This window comes from Mus musculus, chromosome 2, assembly GCF_000001635.26.
Source record: "Mus musculus strain C57BL/6J chromosome 2, GRCm38.p6 C57BL/6J".
In the NCBI taxonomy this organism is placed as follows: Eukaryota; Metazoa; Chordata; class Mammalia; order Rodentia; family Muridae; genus Mus; species Mus musculus.
Genome location: NC_000068.7, coordinates 160860656 through 160880653, shown reverse-complemented (window position 1 = coordinate 160880653; position 19998 = coordinate 160860656). Strand labels below are relative to the sequence as shown.

The 19998-nt window shown below is 42.7% G+C and overlaps 1 protein-coding gene and 1 long non-coding RNA gene across 3 annotated transcripts in view; one reads left to right on the top strand and one right to left on the bottom strand.

The window, feature by feature from the left end:
• Nucleotides 1–1104: 1104 nt before the first annotated feature.
• On the bottom strand, nt 1105–7656 carry Gm35129. Of its 2 annotated transcripts, XR_375189.3 has the most exons (4): nt 5896–7656; nt 5223–5626; nt 2823–2907; nt 1105–1236 (listed from the first exon to the last, which is right to left on the bottom strand). It is a non-coding gene; the product is annotated as a predicted gene, 35129 (long non-coding RNA). The 2 variants fall into 2 exon arrangements; XR_866921.2 differs by having other exon boundaries at nt 5223–7656.
• A 7-nt stretch (nt 7657–7663) lies between these two features.
• The window catches only part of Zhx3 (zinc fingers and homeoboxes 3), a 102544-nt gene continuing 90209 nt past the window's right edge, over nt 7664–19998 (top strand). Inside the window, exon 1 of the mRNA NM_177263.3 lies at nt 7664–7863. The gene's annotated coding sequence lies outside the window, so the exon portion shown is untranslated. The remainder of the gene's footprint in view (nt 7864–19998) is intronic.

Genomic DNA, 19998 nt, shown 5'->3' with positions numbered 1-19998 from the left:
CTACTGGCTTGTAGAGTTTGGTGTGTGCCGTATTTTTTGCTTTTTTACAGTCCAGCTGTCTGTAATGATTTCCTTCCCGTGGCCTTGTTCACCAGAGTGTCCCTGAGTGACTAGCTGAGTCACTGCATTCCTTGCTGTTTAGGACACTGGCCCAAGCACCAAGGACCAGTGCTTTCATGGACGTGGAACCTTTGTGGGTTGCCAGAGAGTGCCCAGGGAAGACAGAACAAAGAACTCCCATCTCTAACTAGCACCCGTCCCCAGAAATATAATCTAGAAAACAGGTACAAATAAGCAAAGTGGATATTTCTAGTTTCTTTAACAAGGCAGCTGTGTCACGGGATGTTCTTCGAGAAGCTGTCTTGTGAGAGGGCATGTGATGTTCTGCTGAAAGCAGACCCTTGAGAGGTCAAATGTTGTTTAGTAAGAATAGAGATGGATGGAACCCCACAAACAGTGAGAGGATGCTTTTGCATTGCTATACGACTTTACTGGTCTTCACTGGTCTTTATAAAGAGAAACACACCAAAGAACTTCTCCTGGTCCTCCGGCTGATTCTGGCTTCCTCCCCTGACTCCTGCCCATTTGGAGGAGCCTTACTGTTCTGCTCGACTTGGCTGCTGCTACTGATTGGTGCTCGGTGTTTGCTATTGAACTGGATATCTGGTATCCAAACAATGAAGAGTGGAGTCACCCCAAGGAACTACTTCTAAACAGGCCCAGGATACCCTTTTCATATTAAGCCTACAATTAAGCATGACATTCTATTTGCTAATCACCAGGAAATGGCCACAGCCTGAAGAATTGTCAGTGACCATAAGGCCAGTGCCAAGTTGAAATGGGTGGGACATGCTAGAAACCAAGGTTCATCCCTTAGTTGCAATAGGAAGATCTGAGATCCAAATATAGAGAAATCTTTCAGGCACCTGGTGGGGCGACTAACATGTTTAGCCCCTCAGTAATGCATGAGTCAGTTTTTAGCCAGACAGTGGTGGCTCACGCCGTTGATCCCAGCACTTAGGAGGCAAAGGCAGGTGGATCTCTGAGTTTGAGGCCAGCCTGATCTACAGAACACGTTTCAGGACAGCCAGGGATACACAGAAAAATCCTGTCTAGAAAAAAAACATAAACAAAAAGAGTCAGTTTTTGGTAAAAATAAAAAAAAAAAAGCACAGGGCTTGCTTGTAGTGTAGTTGTTGCACTTCTGAGGTGATTTCTGAGAAAGTTTACTCAGATCTATAAAGAGAAAAGATGGAGATTATTATAGCATTGTTGATAGGTGGGGGATTTGGAGCAAAAGGGGCCCTGGGGATTGAGTGAGCAAAATACTGTAGATGTTTGTTTTTGCCTTCATTGTCAGCTTGATACAGCTTAGAATCTCCTAGGAAGAGAATCCTGAGGAGTGATTGTCTACGTTGAGTTGTCCTTCTGGGCATATCTATGGGAATTGTCTTAATTGATATGGAAAGACCCAAACTTCTATGGGTACCACCATTCCCTAGGTAGAGGGTCCTGAACTGTGTAAGACTGGGGAAATCTAGCTAAGCAAAGCAAGCAAATGAGCATGAATGCATTGATTTATGTTTACTTCTGACTATGTGATGTGGCTAGCTGCCTTGACTTTCCCCACAATGATGAGCTGTAAACTGAAATTATAAGTGGGGGGGAAAAATCCTCCTTTTCCCCAGGTTGCTTTTTGTCAGGATATTTTATCATACCAACAGAAATGAAACCAGAACACATTCCTTGAAATTCTGCATGTTAGTAAAAAAAATAAAACAAGAACTAAAAATCTCAAAGAGTAGCTGTTCCTAAAACAGCATGGATGGAGCTTACAGAGTTAAAGTGGGGAAAAAAGAAAAAGAGATTTTAAAATAATATACCTGTTTCATTAAGGCATAATTAATGTACAGTAAACCACACATATTTAAACTATCCCATTTGGTTTTTAACATACATCTGCAAGGCCATGATTAAGATAATGATTGTATCCATCATGCCTCAAAATAGGATATATATATATCCTATTTTAAATTTTAAAAAGTTAAATAGTATAGACATATAGCATATGTACTACAATTCCATTAATCCCATTATTGTAAGAATAAACAATGTTTGGACATTCTGAAAAAAATCAAATATTGTGGTGATTTGAGTAAGAATGGCTCCCATAGACTCATGTATTAATGCTTAGTCACCAGGGAATTTGAAAGGATTAGAAGGATTAGGAGGTGTAACCTTGTCCGAGGAAGTGTGTCACTGAGGATGGGCTTTAAGGTTTCAAAAGAAACATGAGATCCAGGTTCTCTCTCTCTCTCTCTCTCTCTCTCTCTTTCTCTCTCTGCCTATAGATAAGAATATAAAGTTCTCAGCTTAATAGCCATGCCTGCCTGCATGCCACAATGCTCTCTGCCATGATAATAACGTACTAAGCCTCTGAAGTTGCAAGCAAGCTCTCAGTTAAATGTTTTCCTTTGTAAGAGTTGCCTTGGTCATGGTGTCTCTTCACAGCAATAGAACAGTGACTAAGACAACTCTTCCAAAACTTCATGGCCCCATTTCATCCCCTGTTATAGCTGTGAACACACATTGCCAATGTATATTGTACCACGGAATTTCTGTGTGTCTGTTGTCTTGTACCATGATCTTCAGGGCATGGTTAAGTTTATTACAGTAGAAAGGGTTCATTATGGCTCCCCAGCTTTGACTTTATTAACATCACAAATGCCATTATGATGGACTCTACAGAAAGGTGCTTGGTTCTCCCGTTCTCTGCTTTACAGTGGAGAGCTGTGCCAAAAACTTCCTGTTTGTTCACTCACCTCGAGGACTAATTTCTCTCTTCATCTCTAAGTAGATGTTCCAGTAGAGCTGGATAGTCATCCATTTTGTCCCACAGGACTCTCCCTGTCATCATAAGAAGCAGTAGAGAGTTATAGGGGCAAAGGCTTGGTTGGTTGTGTCAGACTATGAGTTTGATGAACTTTTCACAGGGTAAGTCTTTTGTGTCTCGCTTGCTTGGCTCAGCAATCTCTGTGAGAGTTGTGTGTTCCTGTGAGTGTGAATGTGTACATTCTCAGGCACATGCATATGGCAGTCAGAGGTCAAGCTTGGGTGTTGTCCCTTAGGAGGTGTTCATAATGTTCCTTAAAACAGCCTCTCTATGTTCACAGTCAGCTATTGGATGGATCACAGGGCCCCCAATAGAGGAGCTAGAGAAAGCACCCAAGGTGCTGAAGGGGTCTGCAACCCTATAGGAGGAACAACAATATGAACTAACCAGTACCCCGGAGCTCTTGACTCTAGCTGCATATGTAGCAGAAGATGGCCTAGTCGGCCATCATTGGGAAGAGAGGCCCCTTGGTCTTGCAAACTTTATATGCCTCAGTACAGGGGAATGCCAGGGCCAAGAAGTGGGAGTGGGTGGGTAGGGGAGTGGCAGGGGGAGGGTCTGGGGGACTTTTGGGATAGCATTTGAAATGTAAATGAAGAAAATACCTAATTTTTTAAAAAGAAAAAACAAACAAACAAACAAAACAGGCTCTCTAATTGGCTTGGGGCTCACTAAAGTGCCTAGCTAGTTAGCCCTAGAGATCTTTGGGTCTCTGCCTCTCCACTGGTGGGATTACAAGTGCGAGCCACTATGCCTGGCTTGTGGCTTCTGAGGACTGAATTAAAGACCTATACTTGTACAGCAAGCACCTTAGATACCGTCTCCCTGGTCTCTCTTTATGAGATTCTTCCATGTGATTTTTCTGTAGTTGTTTCGTGGCCAAGTTCTTTCTGAACAGCAAAGCTCAGTTTTAGTTTCGTGCCTTGTGGCCCACAGCAAAGTCACGGAATACTTTCCACAGCCTGCTCACGGTCTCATCCCATCTGGGTTATTTTTAGAACTTGCAAAATATTCTTGAGTCTATCAGACAGTTTGGGATCATCTCTGTACGTATGACGCAGGCCTGATCATTAAGAATTGTAGAGAAAGATGCCTACTGTGGGATTCTACTCTCAGAGAGTCTAGATTCTCCAGCTCTTAATTTAAAAAAATTACTTTTTAAAATTTTTATTTTTGTGTATGATTGTTTGCCTGTGTGTATGTATGTGTACCATATGTGTGGAGTGTCCTTGGGATTTGGAAGAGTGCGGGATGCTCTAGAACTAGTGTGTTACAGATGGTTGTGAGCTGTCGTGTTGGGGGCTGAGAATTGAAGGCAGGTTCTCTGGAAGAGCAACCAATGCTCTTAACCATTGAGCCATCTCTCCAACCCTTATTTTTAAATTACGTGTTCATGACTGTGAATGGGTTTGTTCACATGGGTGTAGTTCCTAAATAGGTCAGAAGAGGGTGCCAGATCTCCTGAAGCTGGAATTACAGGCAGTTGTGATCTACTTGACATGGGTGCTGGAAACTGAACGTGAGTCCTTTGCAAGAGTGGTACTAGCTCCTAACTGCTGAGCCAACTCTTCAGACCTTTACTCTAATTCATATGTAATATATATATTACAAGCTAGGATCCATATCTGAGAGAGATTGTGAGGCCTTTTCTTTCTGAATTTGTGTCACCTTGCTAAAATTTACTTTCCAGTCACCCGTCTCCCTGAAAGTTTCATATTTTCATTATGCAGAGTAAAATTCCATTATGCATATTACAACATTATGTACTCGCCAGTTGATGAGCATCTAAGTTAGCTAGCTCCCTTTCCTTGCTAGGGTAAAGATTTATATATAGTCATGTATCTGCAAGCGTCTTTAGGGTCCTTTGGGTATATGTGCCCCAAATCCACTTTTTTTTCAAGCACACCAGTGGTTTTTAAGTCTGGGGGATCCAAACTTCTATTCTCAAGAGGTTTACTGTCCAAGCCATCTTCCTAGGACATTTCATTTTAAAAGAAACTTTTAAATTTTATTTATTTATTTACGGGACCAGAGAGCTATCAGGAGTCAGTTTTTTTCTTTCTACCATGTGGGTCCCGGGGATGAGACTCGGATTTTCAGGCTTGGCAGCAAGTGCCTAACCTGCCGAGTCCTCTCATGGGTCCTTTTTCTGTTGAAGGAAAATAATTTGCCTCTGATTAAATATCATCAACAACTTCCCCTCCTCCTTGAGATCCTTCCCGACACTAAGTGTGTGCTGGTTGCTGCCTCTGCCTAGACTCACTTCCAGTCATCTCCCCAGGCTCAGCTTCCAGCTTCCAGTGTTATTGGGAGCCCTTCCCCCACTCACCTTCATTGTTTCTTTGGCCCTTTGGATGTTTGTTCTCTCCACTGGTACTGGAGATGGAACTCCAGGGCTTGGCTATGCCAGGGCAAGCACTGTATGCCCCCAGTAGCAAGTCTCTCTTCTGCCTTTAATTTTTATCTTGAGATAAGGTCTTGCTAAAGTTGCCAAGGCTGGCTCAAACTTGTGGTCCTTCTGCCTTAGCCTCCTGAGTATCTGGGATTACATGTAAGCACCAGCTTACTTGCTCCATACTGGTAATTATACCCTCTGTGCTATGTTTACCAAAGCAGTTGGCATTTGCATATTCTCCTCCAGAACTGCAGCGTGACATGTCTGTCTCTTCTGAAATATGGAGCTCTTTGGCATCTGGGAGACTGTCTTGCTTACGTCTTCATCTCTCAGAGTGCCTAGGTGAGACGAGGTACTTGGAAAATTGGTTGAATAAATAAAAATAAATTGGAGTACAACATATCTTATATACTCATTCATTCAAGAAATATTGAGTGTTTGAACATGTCTGCCCATGTTCCAGATGCTGAAAATAAGCAAAACAAACATTCCTGCCCTGAGGGACATGAAAGATAGGAGAGGTTATACAGGCCAGGCAGAGAGGCAAAGCACAGAAAAGGGAGACGGCATGGTGAGGGTGGGACTTGATATCCATCAAAGGAAATACCTTTTGAATAGAAATGTGAAGTGAGACACATCTTCCCGATGCTCAGGAGAACATATCCTAAGTGCAAGAGTCATTCATGTTCCAGGGGCAGGAAGGAGGCTGGTGTGGCTGGCTGAGGCAAGAGGAAGAAGGAAATGCGCTTAGTTAGAAAAAAGGTACAGATTGCACGTGATCTAGGGGTCCCTGGAATAAAGGCTGTTTTTTAAAAAAATAATGTGCCCAAGATAGAAACCATTGGGTTTTTTTTTATAAAAAAATGATTTATTTTACATTCTAATCGTTTTCCCTTCCTTCCTCTCCTCCCCCCCAGCCCCCAGGAACATTATTTTGGCTTAGGCTTTAACAAGATCCCAGTGACTGCTGTGTTGACTACAGGCTGGAATGAAGGAGAGCAGGTAGGGAAGATGCTATTGCAGTATTCCCAGCATGCAGATGTCTAAAGGTGGGGCTGGCAGGCTGGCTAATGGATTAAGATGGCTATGATTGGAAGAGAGGAGTGAAGGGTGGCTGAGACCTTTGGCCTGATCATTAAAAACAAAACAAAACAAAACAAAACAAAACAAAACTGGGCTTGACATGAACTGTATGTAATGAGGAAGATTGTGTAATAACCATATGCAGTGTGTTAAGGTACAAGTTCTAGTGTTTGATGCTGGACATGTTAAGTTTGACACATTGCTCACACTTAAAACATACATTTACTAACTGTGATAAATTCAGCTTTTTTTGTTTTGCTCTTTGAGACAGGTTCTTACTATGTAGTCCAGACTGGTTTGGAACTTGCTTTGTAGCCTAGGCTGATCCCAAACTTGCAATCCTCCTGCTTCAGCCTCTTTCAGTGAGATTATGGGTGTAGACCATCTTATACACAGCAATAAAGTCAGCCTCATTTGCTAAACACCAAGATAACGTGCAAGAAGCTTTATATAGACTGCCATTTAATCTTCTCACTCATTCTATATAATCCTAACATTTTGTTGCCTTTTGTGGATGAGCAATTGTGGCCAGTTGATATTCGATATAAGCTAATTTGGGGTTGGGACCCGCTCAGTCTTCAGAGCTCTATTTGTCAATCTGGATCCGAAGCAGTAGGGGACCACTTTCTAAACATATTTGCCACAGATTTAGGTTCTGTTGTGAAAAGGTGCCTGGAACAGGAACCAAGATTTTTAATTCCAGGCCAACAGCAGCTGTGAAAATGTACATGAAGGGAGCAGGTGTTTGAAAGCGCCACTATCCTAAGACAGTGTTAAAGAATCGGAGATCATGCCTTCGTTTCGGCCGCTATTTCTCTGAGTAAACAAGATACTAGAACCTGCCGTGAACCCTTAGTGGCGTTAAAGCAACTCCCAAATGTGGCTAATTTGGAAACACTGCACTGGAGAGAGGGCGCATGGGTCTGGGACCCTTGCCCAGACTACATCCTTTTGAAAGTTTAACCTCGTGTGGCCTTCCTTAGGTGGCCCTCAAGAAAGACCAGGATACGGAGCACAAAGGCCGGGAACCGCTTAGGGCCTCAGCATCCGCTCAGTTGTCCGCCTCCCCTGCCCCCGTGGCCCCCAACACAGAGAACGCTGGCCCGCAGCCGAGCTGCGCATGCGCTCTGGGTAAGGTCCGCTCCCCGCGACGTCAAGGGGCTTGCGCCCGTTCCCAAAGCCCCGCCTCCTAGCGCCTGAGGCGACCCGGGCGGGGGGTGGGGGGTGGGGTCGAGCCACGCCCCCAGCCGAGTCGAGGAGGGCCGACCGGAGCCGAACGCCTCCGAGTGCCACCGAGCTCGGCCGAGCGGCCGGGAGTCAGTTGGTGCTGCTCGTCTTCGCCCCAGAAGCAGTCCGTGGATCTGGCGTCGCCACCGCCGCCGCCGCCGCCTCCGCGGGGCCTGTGCCGGCCGGCCGCCCACCAAGGAAGGAGGGAGGCTCGCGGCGTGGGGAGAGCAGCGGGGGCCACGGGTGCCGCCGCCGCCGCCGCCAGGTGAGCGCCCGCCGAGGCCCAACGTCCCCAGAGCTGTCAGTCCCGGGCGTCTGTGTGTCTCCCCGCCTGTCAGCCCCTGTGTGTCTGCGAGCGCCTTCCCGCCAGGCCCGGCTCCCGCCCGGCCCTGTCAGCCGCCAGCACCCCCGCTCCGAGCGGCCCCGCCCCTTCCCCCCGATGTCCCGCCTTCCCCATCTGTCAGCGCCGCGCTCGCTCGCCGTGGGCTCCACGCCCGGGAGTCCAGGGTCTGGGTGGTCGCGCGGGACAGAGTTGCAGAAGGAGCCGAAGCGGGCCGGAGGTGGGGGGCCTGGCCGTGGGTGCGTGTGTCCGCATCCCGCGGGCGGCTGGCGAGCGGCTGGCACCGGTGCGTCTGGTGAAATGAGCGTCGGGACTCGAACCACTCCGGGGTACAGTGGAATCCTCCTTGCCCACGCGGAAACACCCGGGTTCTGGGATATCCAGATGGGCGTGTGAGCAGAGTTTGGGACCTGGGAAGCCTCTCCAGTTTGGGGTTTTCATTCAGAGAAACCTGTTGGAAGTGATTGGGGAGTGGGTGGGGTGTGGGGCTTAGGGTGCAAAGTACCTGAGAGCTTGAGGCATTCTGAGTTGTGTGGCTTGCATTTGTGAACAGTGATTGCCAGGGTAGTGTGTCCTGTGAGAAACTGTTATGTGACGCGGGTGGGGGTGGGGGTGTTAGAGAAGGGAAGGCATGCTCTTTTCTGCCTTTCTGGATGTCATGCCAACACATATATTTATCTAGATAGCCTAAAATGTTTATTCATGAGGCATCTACACATTTTTTTAATGAAAAAAAAGAGTACGGCACTTTTCATATATATATATATATATATATATATATATATATATATATATATATATATACACATACATACACACACACACACACACAAACACACATGGTCTCGTATGTTGCTATCTTGATTTATTTTTTTGTTTGTGGTAACGTAGCATCACAATATTTCAAAACTAACAGAAATGTGTTCTAAAATAATTGGTAGCTTGCCGGATAATTCTCAACCGAGGAGAAAAGATCCAAAAGCACACTTCATTAGCTGGAACAACTGATTTCGGGCTTAATTTGCTTCTAAGAGACATACAGTGGAAAAATCCAGAAACAGCAAAGAATGTATCAAAGAGACTTAGGAAATGAGCAAAAGGGCCTTTGTATGTGTGTGCCTTGGAGAGATGGTATCAAAGCAGCTTTAAGGGACAGGGCTGCTGTGTAATGATAAACATATTAACCAAGTTGGTTTTGTGACCTTGATACATTGGGCCATGCTTGATTTGTGCAGTGGTTCATGACAGGCAAACATTGCGTGGGAAGTGTGGTAATTTTTTTGGAAAAGAAAAAGTTCCCTATGATGGTTTTTTCCCTCAGTTGAAGTGAGATTTCAGACTAGTTGTGTCCAAAATTGGGATGTACGGGGTGTGGTGTGGTGTGGTGTGTGTGTGTGTGTGTGTGTGAGAGAGAGAGAGAGAGAGAGAGAGAATGAGCATGTGTGAGCACTTGTGTATGGGTGAGCATCTCTGTTTTTCTGTCTCTGATTTATTTTTAAGGCAGAAAATTTGAGTAACAAACGCGTAAGGGAAAAAATCCTCATAATTTACAAACACTAGTAAACTAGTTTGGCATTTATCTTTTTCAGTCTTTTGCTCCCAAGTATATGTGTTTTCTTTTTTCTCTCTCTCAAAGTGCTACCAGCCTATATGAGTTTTATCGTATACTTTTCCTTCCATTTATAAATAGATTGTGAGGGGTATGTCTTGCTTTTATGAGCAATTATTTTCCCTTTAAAAACTTTTAAAAAAAAGAAGAAGAAGAAGAAAAGAAATCCAGGTCTCAAGAGTTGTATGCTTGCAGCCCTCCAGTAACTTCTCCTGCAGTCCTCTCTATGGCCTATTGCGCTGCCTGTCTCCAACCTGGCCAAATCAGTCTCAGCTTTTTAAGAACTTCAGTCATACTCCAGCCTCAGCACCTCTGCATTTATGCTTCTTCTGTGTACACAGCTGGCCTAGATACTGTAAAGTTAAGATGGGTTTCCTTAACTTTAGGTCTTCAGGATTTCCCAACAACTCTACAAGATCACATCACCCTCTGCTGTACTTAGCACCACTTGGTAGTATTTATTTGTTGGTTTATTGTCTGTCTCCTTTGCTATCTAACCAGCTCGAGGCCTTGTTTCACTGAGTACCCTCAGGGTTTAGAACTGTTCCTGCTCCACTATAGGTATTTAGTATTTGCTCACTGAGTAAACAATGGATGCTAGTTGTCCATCTAGTCATGTGACATTGCTGGTAGACTTCTAAGTAGCTATATCATGAGGTGGAGTAACACATTTGTAAACTCTGCAATTTTCCTCTTGTTAATATATCTAGATGAACTTTACAAAGTGAGCCTTAGTATCTTGAAAAGAATGACAATCTTAGGGACTGGAGAGACAGCTCAGCAGCTAAGAGCACTGGCTGCTCTTCCAAAGAGGACTAGGTTCCATCTCCAGCACACACATGGACAACTATCTGCAACTCTAGCCCCAGGAGTCCAATGCCTTCCACTGACTTCTGTGGGTACCAGCAGAACAGTGGTGCACAGATATACCAAAGACAAAACATCCATACACATAAAAATAATAATAAAATTAGAAAGAAAGGCTGTAGAGTTGGCTCAGCAGTGAAGAACACTTATTACTCTTGAAGAAGATCAAGGTTTGAGTCCCAGCACCCACATGGCAGCTCAGAACCATCTCTAACTCCAGCCCCAGGGAGACTGATACAGTTTTCTGACCTCCATAACTACCAAGCACACATCTAATGCTCATACATACATGCAGACAAAACACTCATACACACAAAATAATAAAATCAATGAATCTTAAAAGAAAAGAAAAGACCTTGATTTAATTTGAACAGTTTTAAGAAGAAACATTTTTTGGCAAATGTTTTTTTGGCTTTTGGAGCAGTCTAAAGCGTCCCAGTTTGGTAGTTCTTAGCGGTAGTATAAGCCTTAAGAGCATAGTGAGCTTTTTGTGTCCACAGATACCCAAAGGTGTAATTACAGCCTTGATGTGTTTTCATCTGGGGGAGGGGTAGCTGTTATATTTACTTACTTTCTTGGCAGTTCTGTCCTTTTATCTCTCTGCTTATCAGTTTTGGATGGCTTTGGAGGTGCACACACTTGTTTTTTTTTTTTAATTTTATATTTAATCCTTGACCTTTGAGCAGTTTTCATCTCTTGTGTGACCTTTGAGCTGTTGGAAAGTATGGGCTTCGTCTTTCAGGAGAAAACAACATCTGTAGTAAATAGGGATGGGGAAAATTGTATTTTTGAGTGTAAAATAAAATTCTTATAGGTTTGAACATCAGATAGGCTACTTTTGTTTTTAGGGGGGAGTCTGTTTGAGTTTTGTGGGGGGAGATTTAATGTTTTCTCTGAACCTTTCCTAGAATAATACAGCCCAGAGACCTTAGAAAAAACTTTTGATGCTTATGTTTCAAATATGTAAGAACTTGGTTGTGTAGTATATATGTCCTAAATGGAAATTTTATCCTGCCTAGGGACTATAGGGAATATGTTGAAGTTTATTTATCAGTGGACTTTTGTTGCAAATGTATTTGCATGCAAGTCTGTGTGCTTTTGTAGAGGTTGCCTAATCCTATTCAGTTTTAGATTTCCATCTCTTCCTCTGAGACAGAGTCTTGATGTATAGCTGAAGCTGCCCTTGAACTCACTGTATAGCTTAGGGAATCCTTGAGCTTGTAATCCTCTAGCTCCAGTTTCCTAAATTCTGGGAATTAAAGCATGTAATCACCATAGCTCAATATTATCATTTCTTTTCTCACTCAGCTATTTCTCTTCTCTCATTATATTCCTATCCCAGTTATTCTCACCCAAGACTTTAATATGCATTACATGGAGACAACTCCCTCGTTAAAGCGTCTCCCCCCACCCCAACCAACTCCCTGCCTGAGGCTTGCATTTTCATCTATCAAACTTTCCTGTTGTCTTTGTTTGCTGCCTCATCTCAAACTTCACATGTCTACAAATTGCCTGCTCCCTCCACTCCTGTTTCATGATAACTTGGGTCCTTGTGTTTACTAACTAATCATCCTACAGATGAGCTAAACCCCAAACCCCCAATTTGGTCTTTCAGTCTCCTGCTCAAACTTCTACATCTGTTGTCTTCATTCTTGATGCATCCATCCCTCAAGCCACCCCAGAATATTTCAAGTTCTGTTCTTTCCTAATCTTGCATTCTCTTTTCTCAGCTGGATGACTGTTGATGCCTCTCAGCTGGTCTTCTAGCCTCACTCTCTCCTGCTTCTTCTACAGAATCCAGGGTGAAGTGGTTAAAAGACAAGGTCAGACTACCTCTTTGTTAAGTGGCTATCCACTGTACTGAACCGTCATATCTGTAAATACTTTGAGGTGCCACCCAGCTCCTACTGCTCTCTCCAGTCCCTGCTCATTGCTTGTGTTTATCAGGTTGAACATCTTCAATTCCTCAAATATCCAGGTTCTCCTCCTCTTTTGTATAAATCCTTCTCTTTATCTGGCACTCTTAGAAAGATCCTTCTTCTCTTCAGAATGGCTATTACTGATGGTCCCTTGTATAGAAGCTTCCTTCTCATTCATATATGCATTTCCTGTTAGGACTTCACTAAAATCCCAAGAATTTCATTTATGTTTCTTTCCTTCTTTATTGTCTCTTTGCCAATACATTACAAGATGTGTGTGTGATGCTGGTGAGATGGCTCAGTGGGTAAGAGCACCCGACTGCTCTTCCGAAGGTCCGGAGTTCAAATCCCAGCAACCACATAGTGGCTCACAACCATCTGTAACAAGATCTGACGCCCTCTTCTGGAGTGTCTGAAGACAGCTACAGTGTACCTACATATAATGAATAAATAAGTCTAAAAAAAAAAAAAGATGTGTGTGTGAGGACAGTTTTGCCTTGGTTATGTTACGGCTCTGGTGTGCAGCTCTCTCTATAGGATCCTGTCGGTTAATGTTTCAAGCACATTGAATAATGATTATAATATCTAACCGTTTTGAGATTTATTAAGTACAAGGTCCACTGCTAAGTATAGTTACACATTGGGAGACCCTGGTAAAGTACAATGACATTTCAGTTACCATTTCCCTTTGTAGTTGAGGAAATGGAGTTGAAAGTAACAGTTAAAAAGGTAACTTAAAAGTAACACAGTTGAGAAAGTAGCAGAGTTTTGTTTGTTTTTGTTTTTCTAGAGAGCATTTCTCTATATGACAGAGCTCTGGCTCTTCTGGAAGCCCTCTGTAGACTAGGCTGGCCTCCAACTCACAGAGATCTGCTTGCCTCTACCTCCTGAGTGGTGGGGTTAAAGGAGTGAGCCACCAGGCCTGGCTAGAGTTAGGATATTAATCCACATGATCTTTCAGCCTTTCATTTTAATAACCTCTACCCTTTAACATGAACATGAGGGATACTGATATCTTTATACTTAATTACTGCTCATGTTTGTGTTTTTAAGGGTATATGAGAGCTAAAAACAGAACATTTGTGTTACAATCTTACATACTTCTGCAAGTTTTTTTTCTTTATGTGTGTATGTATTTACATGATTTTGTGTGTGTGTGTGTTATATACATGCTTGTATGAGTGTGTGTGTACAGGTATACATGTGTTTGTGTGAGTATAGAGGCCAGAGATGGACTTCAGGTGTCTCACTCTGTAGTCCTTCTGGCCTGAAACTCCCTATGTGGACCAGGCTGACCTCATACTTACAGAGATCTATCTGCCTTTTCTCCTAGAGTGCTAGGATTAACAGCCGTGCATCCCAAACACTTGGTCCTTTAAAAAAAATCAGCTGTAAATGTAAGAGAAAAAATAGTTCTTATCTCATAAGGTCATTGTGAGAAGCAGAATTGCACACACAAGAAAATCAGTGTCATTTATAAGGAAGGAAGGCTTGTAATCTCACCCACAAATATGGCTTGGTTGAGAATGAAAGACATACAGTTAATAATTTTGTATTCTTTCACTGACCCTGGTTTCGAGTTGGGATTTGTAATTATTCTGTGTATTCATGGTAACTTTAAGTTTGAATTTAAGCTTGTTTTATGGCTGTGAGGCAAGATAGCTTTCTTCTTTTAAAACTTATCTCTGTTTTTAAGATTCTTAGAGGAGAGAGTTTACAAGAGGCTATTTTCCTTTTCTACAAAGTTACCCACTGGGGCTGGAAGATAGCTCAGTGGTTAGGTGTACTAGGTACTCTTCCAGAGGCCCTGGGTTCTGTTCCCAGCATCCACATAGTGGCTCACAGCCATCTGTTGTTACTACAGCCTCAGGAGGTCTAATGTCTTCTTCTGACCTCAACATGCATTAGGCACACAAATGGTGTGCAAACATATGTGCAGATAAAACTACTCATATGCACAAAATAAAATAAATCTAAATAAACATGCTAGTAAGTTACTCACCAGTGTGCTGCTTGCTTCAGGGATGCTTACCTCCAGGGAGCTTACTTCAGATAATCACATGAACAGTGGGCCCCATTACCTGGCCTGCTCAGGTATCATGAAGTTGGCAGCAGTCATAATGGGCTCTCTGAGCACAGTTGCATTTTCTAGTAGGATGGCTTATGAGGGAATAAGAGTGTAATAGCCTCCATCCTCTTTTTATTAGTTGGTTTTCTCATTGCTGTGACCAAATACTTGACTAAAAGCAAACTAAGCTTTAAGAAGGGATACAGTTCTTCATGGAGAGAAGGCATGGTGACAGGAGGCACCTGGTCACATTTAGTCCACAGTCAGAAAGCCAAGAAATATGCATTTTGGCATAAAGCAGGTTTTCCCGTTTTAATTTCCCCTTTTAATTAAGTTGAGACTACAGTTCATGTGGTGGTGCTGCCTATATTCAGCAACAGTCTTTCTCTAAAGTTAATGATTTCTGGAAAGACCCTCACAGACACACTCAAATCTGTGCTTTACTAATAACTTGTTTGTTAATCCAACCAAGTTGACAATTGAAATTAACCAATAGAGAATGAAGTTGTTTGCTTAGAATAAATGGGATGAGTCCAAAGGAGAAAGGAGACATTGTGGCAGCCAATTAAGACTGGAAGGATAGAGAATAAGTTTGAAACAATGTCTATGCTTGTTAGGCAGCATAGAGATAGGAGATGATAGGATTAATTGGGATACCAGTCGCATTAACCACCTAATTTGGGGAGCAATGAAGGCATATGGTTGGGCTGAGCCAGAGTTGGCATTTGTTAAGGGGGAATGGCCGGACAGTGAAGCAGGTGCAATGAGAGTATTGGTCAGAAAGTGATTAACATGACAGATGGGCTGCCAAGCCTGCATGGCAAGGAGAAAAGGCCTAGAGGTGTTGATGAAGTCAAGGGATGAGTGTTTTGGAGTGATGGAGTCATACCAGGATGTGGCTAGAGAGACATGTGCATGGAAGATTCAAGAGTTGGAGCAGTTAATTAGTTGGCATGACTGACTTCTGTGTTTTGCCACAGACACTAACCACTGAAGTGAACTCAGTGAAGATGGATGAAGTCAAGGAGATTTAACAACTGAGCAGCGGAAGAGTTGTTTTGGTTGTCCCTAAAGCTAGAAAAGCCATTAGAAGCATGCCAAGATTTATGGAGCTGAGAGAAGGAAGAGTTAGGTCTGTAGAGGAATTTTAGTTCAGCAATATGGTTGTTCCAGAATGGGATCACATCCACAGATATGAACTGGCTGGAATGCAGACAAGCCCTAAGGCACAACTTTAATCCCAAGCAATGATGTCTATTGAGGGGCAGACAAAGTTGATCAATCAAAGAAAGATTTGACAGAATAAGTCAGAGATAGGATATGCCCAACTCTTATGAGAGCAGACAGTAAAGAGAGGCTACTTAAAAGAACAGGGAAGGGGAAAGAGAGTCAATTCTAGAGGCAATTTGATTCGTGCAGTTCAGTTGAGCGCAATTCAGAGCATAGCAGTTGAGTTTGAAGCAGTTCAGTTTGTGGATTTCAAGGCAGTCTTTGCAAGCAGAGCAATTTAGTCAGAAGCTGAGAGGCGCAAATTTCAATCAGTTAGCTGGAGAGGAGTTTGAGCTAGAACAGCTGAGTTGAACCAGCCAGCCAGAGTTCTGAAAGAGCTAGAAAGGGTGAACTTATTCAGCAAAAAGTCTCAGAGGCTGAAACATTCCAGGACTAGGTTAGCAGACAGAGGGTAGAAACTGAAGTCCTCAAGGTCTGGGTTTGCAGAAGATTAGATTGTATGGAGGCTAGAAGCTTTCAGGCCTAAGCTTAGGGATAGTTAGAAATGTTGTAGGCTCAGCCCAAGCCATGTATTCTTAAAGCTTGGGTATGGCTCTCATTTCATCACTTCCTCTGAGGAAATAAAAGTGACATTTACATTTACATAGGTCTCAAGTGAATGAAGTGAGGTAAGAGGTCCCAGCAGTGGAAGACACCAAGAGTGTTAAACCAGTCTATAGGAGCCTCAAATTATTGGTAGATTCTGCCCAAAAGAGGAAGTTGAAAGCATGACACAAGATGTACTACTGGTTGTAAGTTCTCTAGGAGAATTCAGCTTTGGCCTACTTTGTTGTAATTCAAATGATCTGCTCTGGTGGCAAGTATTACCGTGTTTCTAGAATGTATATGAAAGCCATCTTAAAAATAAGAGATACCAGGCTTTATCATATGGAACTATCTGGAGGGGAGGAGCTTATGAATATATATTTAACATTTCCTCTACCATATACATAATACTTGGCAATTCTTTATAATTAGCCAGGAGGCTGGCTTGGATGAAATGCATCAGAGTAGGATTGTCTTTCAGTGTCAGAGGTTGAACTCTGGCTTTACACACGCTAGACAAGTTGTTCTGTCTTTGAGCTATACCATCTGGGAGGTAAGAGTGAACTACCAAACTATACCTGATTGTATTTTATTTATTAAGACATCACTAACTTTAACAAGGCTCTGGATCATTTGCATATGTTAGCCTTTAATTATTTAAAATGACTCACTCATCAAGAATGCCCAGTTCCTTATTTTTGATAATTTGTTTTTGTAATTAGCATAATAAAATTTAAGAACTATATGGTGTAGATTGCTTTTATGGAAGCTGAAAATGAACTCGGGATCATAGTGAACATTTAAAATAATTAGAAATTCAGTCACATGATGCTTAACAAGAGGAATATGTTCTGAAAGATGCTTCATTGGGTGTTTAGCATAGAATATGCTTACATAACCAGGGATATATGATTGTGGTTTGGATAAGAATGGTCCTGTAGACTCATCTATGAATTCTTAGTCATTAGGGAGTGGAACTCTTTGAAAGGATTAGAAAGATTAATAGGTGTGCCTTGTTGACTGGGCTTTGAGGTCAGAAACCCATACCAGGCCTAGTGTCTGCCTGCCTGCCTGCCTGCCTGCCTGCCTGCCTGCCTGCCTGTCTGTCTGTCTGTCTGTCTCTGTGTCTGTCTCTCTGTCTTTTTTGTCTGTCTGTCTCTGTCTCTGTCTCTATCTCTGTCTCCATCTCTCTCTTCTTATGGATAAGGATGTAGCACTTAGCTACTTCTATGGCACCACACTTGCCTGATGCCTTCATGCTCCCTGCTCCCATGTGCCCTGCTTTAATGATAATGGACTAAACCCATGGAACTGTAAACATGTTCACAATTAAATGCTTTCCTTTATAAGAGTTGCCTTAGTTATGGTGTCTTTTCACAACAAAATAACAGCGACTAAGACAATGGTATAACCTATTGTTCCTTAGCTATATTTTTTTGGTGTGAAAAATCAAACCAAAATATAAAGTATAGTAAAAGTCCCATGTGGTTAGAATTTTTCAGCTCCATCATAATCATATAGGGCCACCATAATATACGCAGTCCATTGTTGATTGAAACATAATGTGGTTCATGACTGTGTAGTATGGTAAATGGAAAACCAAAATAGTGAGATGTATATGGCTTGGTATGTGGGGAAGGTGGAATCCTAAGTGATGCTAGTGAGGCCTTCACAGGAAAGGATTAACCCCAGGTTAGCAAGACTTTTGGATAGCCATGATCTCATTTCTGAATATCTTTTTCAGGGATGTTGGTGATGGAGCGCTGTGGAGTGGGTTAGCTGCTTAGTGTCCTTTACTCTGGGAGGCTAAGTACAAAAGGGCTAGCAGAAAAGCTGTGAAGCAGCTCAAGGGAGTTCTTCCTGGTTGAGGGCTCTGCATGCTTGGTTTCTAGGTATGGTCTGCCTCAAAAAAAAAAAAAAAAGTTACCTTGTTAGAGTGAATTATCTCTCACTGATTAAGTGTGTTCCTATGAGTGAGTCTTCACTCCTTTGGCAGGTTAGTGAAAGCCAGATAGATCTTTGTCCTAACTTTCTGGAAAGTAAAGGGCTAGAAGTTTTGCCCTTGTAAAAGCTATTTTGTTTCTGAAGTGGGTGGGCCTTTGGCACTTAGTGGTCAAAAGCAGAAAGTACAGTGAGGTCTTTGAAGGAAGGAGAATGTATCAACTTACTGTTGTGGAACTTGGAAGTGGGAGTTGATTATTGCTTCCCATTGTTTGTTGGGTGAAAGTTACACTCCACAGATTGATACTTAAGGACTTCCACTGTCTTTGATCAGTTCTACCAGGCTTCTTAATCTTTTGGCTTTATTCTAGCTCCTTTGTGTGTCAGCCAAGAGTACCTTTGATAGAACACTAGAATGTGATATGAAAGACCAGATGCTGTAGTGAAATGCCTTTTGACTCTGAGTCTAGTCCTGTGATTCAGTCTCAGCTTCTCCATTTACTAGTGACTTGCTCCTCTGAGTCATTTTCATTCCTAATCCATTTATAACCCTTTGTAATAATAGTAAGAGAGGATGATGAGTGTTAAATTAGAAACTTTAGTTTAACAAGAAACTTTATTTTAAAATTTCTTGATGAAGATTAGTAAACCATAGAGGCTGTGTCATTAGGCTATTCCTAATCCTTACTCCAAGCTCTTATATAAATTTTCTTCTTTACTACTGTATCCTCTGCTTTCACTCAGATGCTTAAACTCAGCTTATATGAGTAGAGAAGCTCTAGTTTATATAATAGACAATGCTACTGAGACCTCAGTGACCAAGAATAATAGACATTTTTGTGCTCATTTATAATACAAATAGTGTGGAAGAGGAGACCCAGTCCTATGAATACCTGCTGGTTTTAAATCATGGTTTCCTAAGTTGTCCCTGGGTGTCAGTGGTCAACAGCATGAGGGAAGAGACTGATAATGAATGAATGAATGAATATATATCGAGGAGGCTTTTTTGTACCAGACTTAGGATGGGAGCTGGTGAGTTAATTCAAAGAAGAAAAGATTAAAAAGGAGCATGTACTGGGTAGGAAGTGAGTTTGGTTGTTTATACAGAGTTGTGAAAGGACTCCAGGAAGAGTCAGGCAGGACCTGTATGGTGCCAAGACAGAATGAAGGGGTCCTTCTGTCTGGATAGCTAGAGATTGAGAAGGGTGGAGAGCCTTAGACTAGCTCCTGGTGAAGGCAAGTGGTTGCCAAGGTCAGGAGAGACAGGAGAACTAGGGTGTTCCCATACCTTCTGAAGTAACTTTCCTAATAGCTCTGGAGACAGACGTTGTAGCTCTTTAAAGACCACACAACAGGCAATGGAGAGAAATAAGTTAAGTCTGTAGTGCTGAGAACTAGGAAAATCTTACCTGGATGATTAGACAACTGAGGCCACAGATGAAATGGCTGGCAGAGAACCCCTGGGCATGGGGTAGAGGAAGATCTTTGTAGATGACTCCCCTTAGGCTGCTACAGTTGGGGTGGGAGAGTAAGAAAATAGAAGCATTTCTAGGAGGAAGCAGCAGTTTGAGCAAGTGTGGTCCAAGATTGAAAAGAGCTAGGTAGGAGGGAGAGCCTAGATCATCCAAGAACTTACAGGCTTGTCAAGGAGTTGAGACTTACTCCAAGGGCAGCAGGAAGCCATTATACACTTTGAGTGATGGGTAAAATTATCTCAATTTATATTTTGAAAAGACCATCCCATCCAGCCGTTGTATGAAGATTGGGTGGAGAGGAAGCCAGCATATGATTTCAATGTAGTAGATAAGGTAAGAAGAAGAATTCAAAAAGGTTAGTCTAGA